An 8,037-nucleotide genomic window follows, 5' to 3' on the forward strand; every position below is an offset into this window, starting at 1 on the left:
AAAACTATGATTTAGAATCTTTTTAGCTTTTTTTTTTTTTTTTTTGTCTTTTTGCCATTTCTTGGGCTGTTCCCGTGGCATATGGAGGTTCCCAGGCTAGGGGTCTAATTGGAGCTGTGGCTACCAGCCTATACCACAGCCACAGCAACGCAGGATCCAAGCCATGTCTGCGACCTACACCACAGCTCACGGCAATGCCGGATCATTAACCCACTGAGCAAGGGCAGGGATTGAACCCGAAACCTCATGATTCCTAGTCGGATTTGTTAACCACTGCGCCATGACGGGAACTCCGAATCTTTTTAGCTTTTACAGAAATCTTTAAACTTTAAAAGCAATACAGAATTTCCGCTGCGGCACAGTGGAAATGAATTCGACTAGGAACCATGAGGTTGCAGGTTCGATCCCTGGCCTCTCTCAGTGGGTTGAGGGTCCAGCATTGCCGTGAGCTATGGTGTAGGTCGCAGACATGGCTTGGATCCCGAGTTGCTGTGGCTCTGGCTACAGCTCCAATTAGACACCTAGCCTGGGAACCTCCATATGCTATGGGTGCGGCCCTAAAAGACAAAAGACAAACAAAAAATAAAAAACCCAGCAATACGGCTTTAATTATCTTTTAAAAAATGAGAAGGATGCTTAATACATATACATGATTTTAAAAAAAATCAACAATATTGCCTTGACTATACATTGCTGCTTTGTAAACAATTCTGACCTTACCAGTGGAAAACAGCAATGCTCAGTTATGATGATCTCCTGTGGTTCTGGGATGAGTGGGCTCAGCAAGGCCGTTGCTGCAGGGATCTTTTTTGTGCTTGGGGTGAGAAATGGCTGGAGGAATCCAGAAGGCTTCCTCACTCACTGATCCAGCTTTGGGACTTGGCTGGGACCTCAGTAGGGGCCAGAACACTACCCAGAGCAGCCTCATGTGGTCGGGGGTTCCTCCCAGCATGGTGGCTGGTTTCCAAGAGCCAGCAGCCGATGAAGGCCAGGTAAACACTGCATCAATTCTGTCGTTTTGCATTAGAATCAAGCACAGCTAGAAGGTACAACTTCAAGTTCACGTTATTAAAAAAGAACCAGGTTGTCCTCCATTGTCTCTTTCGTTCTTCTCTTGGGCTTGAATATGGATTGGGTCCTAGTGAGCCAGCTCTGACCCTGGGGGCAGCGGAGGGGGGGACATTGGCGGAGCAGTGAGACAGCTGCCCACATTCAAGGGGGAAGAGAATGTTTCTAGCTTTTTGTTTTGGCTTTTGCTTTTTTTCCCCCAATGTGGTTAATAAACACATAAAATATAATATACCCTCTTAACCATTTTTTTAAAATGGCCTCACCTGTGGCCCATGGTGCTTCCTAGGCCAGGGATTGAAACCCAGCCACAATTGCAATTTACATCACAATTGCTACAATGCCAGATCCTTTAACCCACTGAGCTGGGATGAGGATTGAACCCACAACTCTGCAGCGATCTGAGCTGCTGCAGTCAGATTCTTAACCCGCTGTGCCATGGCAGAAACTCCGTAATCTTTTTTTTTTTTTTTTTTTTCTTTGCTATTTCTTGGGCTGCTCCCACGGCATATGGAGATTCCCAGGCTAGAGGGGTCCAATCGGAGCTGTAGCCACTGGCCTATACCAGAGCCACAGCAACGCGGGATCCGAGCCGCGTCTGCAACCTACACCACAGCTCACAGCAACGCTGGATCCTTAACCCACTGAGCAAGGGCAGGGACCGAACCCGCAACCTCATGGTTCCTAGTCAGATTCGTTAACCACTGTGCCATGACGGGAACTCCAGGAACTCCGTAATCATTTTAAAGTAGGCAGTTCAGTAGTATTAAGTTGCACATTGTTGTACAACAGATATCCAGAACTTTTTTTTTTTTTTTTGGTATTTAGGGCCATACCCGTGGCATATGGAGGCTTCTGGACTAGGGGTCTAATTGGAGCTGCAGCTGCTGGCCTACACCACAGCCACAGCAACACCAGATCCAAGCCGAGTCTTCGACCTATACCATACCTCATGGCAACGTCGGATCCTTAACCCACTGAGCGAACCCGCAACCTCATGGTTCCTAGTTGGATTCGTTTCTGCTGAGCCATGATGAGAACTCCCAGATATCCAGAACTTTTGTATCTTGCAAAACAGAAAGTCAATAAATAACAACTCCCCATCCTCCCCTACCCTGACTCTAGCAGCTAGCATTCTACTTTCTGTCTCTGGGTTTGACTATTCTGAGTATCTCGTATAAGTGGAACCACACAGTATTTGTCTTTTTGGTGACTGCCATATTTCACTTAACATGATAGCCTCAAGAATTATCTATATTGTAGCATATGACAGGGTTTTCTAATTTTTAAGGCTGAATAGTATTCCATTGTATATGGGTATTACATTTTGTTTATCCATCCATCAGTGGACCCTTGGGTTGCTCCCACCTCGTGGCTGTCATAGATAATAGTGCTACGATGGGCAAATATAGTGTTGCTGGATCATATGGTAGTTCTATTTTAATTTTTTTGAGGAACTGTTTCCATAGTGGCTGCACCATTTTACATTCCCACTAATAGTACCCAAAGCTTCCAATTTCTCCACATCCTTGCCAACACTCTTTATTTTCTATCTTTTTGGATAGTAGCCATCCTAAGAGATGTAAGGTGATATATCACTGTGGTTTTGATTTGCATTTCTCTGATGACCAGTGGTGTTTGAGAATCTTTTCATATGCTTGCTGGCTATTTGAATATCATCTTTGTAGAAATTTCTATTCAAGTGATTTTTCCATTTCTATTTATTTTTTATTTTTTAATTTTTTTGTCTTTTTGCCATTTCTTGGGCCGCTCCTGCGGCATATGGAGGTTCCCAGGCTAGGGGGCCAATCGGAGCTGTAGCCACTGGCCTACGCCAGAGCCACAGCTACGCGGGATCCGAGCCGCGTCTGTGACCTAAACCACAGCTCACGGCAACGCTGGATCATTAACCCACTGAGCAAGGGCAGAAATCGAACCTGCAACCTCATGGTTCCCAGTCAGATTTGTTAACCACTGGGCCACCACGGGAACTCCGCTTTTTCCATTTTTAAATTGGGGTATTTGATTATTTTCGTTGTGGAGTTGTAAGAGCTCTTTATATATATATATATATATATATATATATATATTTTTATATATGCTTCATCTTTTTTTTTTTTTTTTTTTGTCTTTTTGCCATTTCTTGGGCCACTCCCGAGGCATATGGAGGTTCCCAGCCTAGGGGTTGAATCAGAGCTGTAGCTGCCAGCCTACACCAGAGCCACAGCAACGCAGGATCCAAGCCGCGTCTGCGACTACACTACAGCTCACGGCAATGCCGGATCGTTAACCCACTGAGCAAGGGCAGGGATTGAACCCGAAACCTCATGGTTCCTAGTCGGATTCGTTAACCACTGCGCCACAACGGGAACTCCTCTTCATATATTTTTGATAATAGCCCTTATCAGATAACACAGTTTGCAAATATTTTCTCCCATTCTGTGGGTTGCATTTTCACTCTTTTTTTGTTCTTTTTACAGCCACGCTTGTGGCATATGGAAGTTCTCCAGGCCCAGGGTTGAATTACAGCTGCAGCTGTGGGCCAATGCCACAGCCATGGCAATGCCAGATCCTTAATCCATTGAGCAAAGCCAGGGACTGAACTTGCATCCTCACGGACACATGTCAGGTTTTTAACCCACTGAGCCACAGCAGGAACTCTCTATTTCTTTCTTTCTTTCTTTTTTTTCCTTTTCTTTTTTGCCTTTTCACACTGTTGATTCTGTCCTTTAATGCACTTTTCATGGAGAAATGTCAAAGAATTCACAGTTTCTTTTTGGCCATGATGTGCAGCGACTTGACATGGGATCACAGTTTCCAGACCAGGAATTGAACCTGGGGTGAAGCACTGAATCCTAACCACTAGACCACCAGGGAACTCCACAGATATGGTTTTTTGGGGGGTAAGATTTTAATTTTTTCTATTATAGTTGATTTATAATGTTCTGTCTATTTCTGTTGTAAGAGAGATATGTTTTAAAGGTACCACAAGCCTGAAAGCATTTTTTGGGGGAAAAAAAAAGTCTTGGAGTTCCCATTGGTGACTCAGCGGAAACAAACATTACTAGTATCCATGAGGACGCAGGTTTGATCCTTGGCCCTGCTCAGTGGGTTAAGGATCTGGCATTGCCATGAGCTGTGGTGTAGGTCGAAGATGTGGCTCGGATCTGGCGTGGCAGTGGCTGTGGTGTAGGACAGCACCTGTAGCTCGGATTCAACCCCTAGCCTGGGAACATCCGTATGCGGCAGGTACGGCCCTAAAAGAAAAAAAAAAAGGAAAAAAAATGCTGTGAAATGGACTTTGGTTTCTCTGGAACAGGTCTCTTGGGACCTCATCACCCCCATTTGTAACATGGGACATTTGGGGTGGGGTGATTTTTGTTTTTGTTGTTTTTTGTCTTTTCTAGGGCCGCACCCACGGCACAAGGAGGTTCCCAGGCTAGGGGAACAATCGGAGCTACGCCATAGCCACAGCAAAGCCAGATCCGAGCCACGTTTGCAACCTACACCACAGCTCATGGCAATGCTGGATCCTTAACCCACTGAGCAAGACCAGGGATCAAACCCGCAATCTCATGGTTCCTAGTCGGGTCTGTTAACCACTGTGCCATGATGGGAACTCCCAGAGGGTGGGGTGATTTGTAAAGACCCTGTATCATGGAAGAACACAGGTCACATCCTGGGAACAAAGCATTTTCCCACATGCTCCTGGGACCTCTGTTCACTTGGTTTATCAGTTTATGAAGGTTTGGTCTTGCCTTGGAAGGTGACTTCTTCTTCTTCTTCTTTTTTTTGGATTCTGCAGTGGTCTGATGTGGGTTCTCACTTTCAAGACCAGGGATTGAACCCCGGCCACAGAGGTTATAGAGCTGGGCCGTAACCAAGAGACCACCAGGGAACTCTGGAAAAGTGAGTTCTTTTTTTTTTTTTTTTTTTTTTTGTCTTTTTAGGGCTGTACCCATAGCATTTGGAAGTTCCCAGGCTAGGGGTCCAATCAGAGCTGTAGCTGCCGGCCTACACCACAGCCACAGCAACTCAGGATCTGAGCCATGTCTTCGACCTACACCACAGCTTACCACAATGCCAGATCCTTAACCCACTGAGTGAGGCCAGGAATTGAACCCGTGTCCTCATGGATGCTAGTGAGGTTCGTTAACCACTGAGCCACGATGGGAACTCCCCGAAAGGTGATTTCTTTAAGGAGAAAGCATTGGCTCTGAGCACAGAGTCTGAGTGGCTGTTCTACAGGAATCTAAGGGATTGCATGTTGTTTCACTGAAATAAGAACGCAGTTCCTTTTATTAGTTCTGTGTGGAGCAAACCTCTAATTTCAGTTCTTAGTTTTTAGAAATGGCAAAGCTGTGGATGTGGCACAGGAAGAAAAGAAATCTGCCTCATCTCAAGATTTTTCTCCAATCTGAGATTTGTGGTGTTGAATAAAAATGGTTCTCAGGTTTTAGTGACTATCACGATAAGCTGGATCATGGATTTTTTTTTTTAAGGTCTGTACCCATGGCATACAGAGGTTCCCAGGCTAGGGGTCAAATACGAACTGCAGCTGCCGGCCTAGCCATGGCCAAAAACATGAGGGATCCGAGCGTTGTCTGCGACCTACCCAGCTCAGGGCAACGCTGGATCCTTAACCCACTGAGCAAGGCCAGGGATTGAACCCGCAACCTAAAGGTTACTAGTAGTTGGGTTCATTTTCGCTGTGCCACAACGTGAACTCCAGGATCATGGATTTTTACTATTATTATTTTAAGGACCTTTTTTTTCTAATTTAAAGCTGCACCCACAGCGTATGGAGATTCCAAGGCTAGGGGTTGAATCAGAGCTATAGCCGCCAGCCAATGCCACAGCCACAGCAACACAGGATCCAGAGCCTTATGTGTGACTTACGCCACAGCTCATGGCAACGGTGGATCCTTAACCCACTGAGAGAGGCCAGGGATTGAACTTGCATCCTCATGGATCCCAGTTGGGTTCATTAACTGCTGCGCCACAAAAGAGAACTCCTTAAGGCAGCATTTTATTGTTTTATTCTATTTTCTTTTTTTTCTTTTTTTTAATGGCTGCACTGGTGGCATATGGAAGTTCCTGGGCTAGGGATTGAATCGGAGCTGAAGCTGCCAACCCACACCACAGCCACAGCAGATCTGAGCCGCATCTGTGACCTATGCTGCAGCTTGCTACCACACCAAATCCTTAATCCATTTAGCGAGGCCAGGAATCAAACCCACATCTTCACAGACACCATGTCAGGTTCTTAAGCTGCTGAGCCACAACAGGAACTCCTGGATCATGGATTGACAATGTGAAATTCTTGGAGTTTCATCCCAAACCTACTGAATCAATCTTTGAACTTGGCTATAAATACACAAATTTATCTATCATGGAGGACAAGATCCAGTTTACAATAGCAATCGTAATGATAAAATATTTGGCAGCGAACTTTCAAGAAGGGTGAAGGACATAAATAATATTAAAAATATTAAAATTCTACCATTAAAAACAAGAGGAAGCTTGAATGATTGGCAAGATGGCATTTGTTCTTAGAGAGGAAGAATTCATTTTGAAAAGATGTCAAGAGTTCCCTCAATTTAGCCAGAATCCAATGCAATTCTAGATAAATAACCAACAGGAAATTTGGGGGAATTTGAGAAAACGGTGCTAATGTACGTAAAAAATGAATGCATGAGAATTTCTAGGAAATTTCTCAAAATGGAGAATAATGAGGGGAAATTAGCTTTATCAAATACTGTAATGAATCATAAACGTGGAATATTAGATCCAGTTAGCCCAGAGAAGGAATGGCCAGGTTGGGCATTGTCATAGAGAGAAATCCAAAGAGAGACCAATAATGGAACTGGCATGTCAAAGATGGTCACTCCATTCAATGGAGAAAGGGTTGGAAATACATTGCATTGAGATAACTGGATTCCTTTCTTATTCCATTGTTGAAAATAGACTAATTCCAGAGAGTCAAGATTTAAAAACAGAAACACCTATAAGACACTGGAAGAGAATGTTGATTTTTAAAAAAATTCTTGGTTTGGGAGATTTTTCTGAATATAGTACAAAACTAAGAATTCATAGCAAAAGAAAATCTGATCACAAGAAAATAAAATTTCATCGTTTGCAAAATATTGAAAGCCAAGCCAGGAGGTTCCCATTGTAGCTCAGCGGGTTATGAACCTGACTGGTATCCATGAGGATGCCGGTTTGATCCCTGGTTTTGCTTAGTAGGTTAAGGATCCGGTGTTGCCATGAGTTGTGGTGTAGGTCGAAGATTCGGCTGGGATCTCAAGTTGCTGTGGCTGTGGCGTAGGCTGGTGGCTACAGCTCCAATTTGGCCCCTAGCCTGGGAACTTCCACATGCCTTGGGTGGGGCCCTAGAAAGAAGAAAAAAAAAAGCCAAGCCAACTTGCAAGATATATTTGCAATTCCTATGTCAGGCAAAAAATTGATGTCCTCCATATGAAAAAAGTGCTAACAAGCCAGTAGAAGAAATCACAGAACTTGCCACAGTGGTGCAGTGGGTTAAGAATCTGATGGCAGCAGTCTGGGTTGCTGTGAAAGTTTGGGTTTGAACCCAGGCCTGGCAAAGTGGGTTAAAGGATCCAGTGTTGCCACAGCTGTGGTGTAGGGTGGAATTGCAACTCAGATTCAATCCCTGGCCCAAGAACTTCCATATGCCAAGGGCGTGGCCATAAAAAACATTTGAGAATTGTGGTTAAATACACATAACACAGAGAAGAAATGAACATGGGAGGTCACTGTGGCCCTGCCCATACCTTGATTCCAGATTTTAGCAGAATTCCAATTCCAGAATTATCAGAGAATTATCTCCTTATTTGAAGCCACCTAATTTGAGGTATTTTGTTAAGGCAGCCCTAGGCGACTAATACAATATTTATGCAAAGTTATTTGTTAAATTCAACAAAAGCAATTCCTTTTTCTTTTTTTTAA

Source organism: Sus scrofa, chromosome 14, assembly GCF_000003025.6.
Source record: "Sus scrofa isolate TJ Tabasco breed Duroc chromosome 14, Sscrofa11.1, whole genome shotgun sequence".
NCBI lineage: Eukaryota > Metazoa > Chordata > Mammalia > Artiodactyla > Suidae > Sus > Sus scrofa.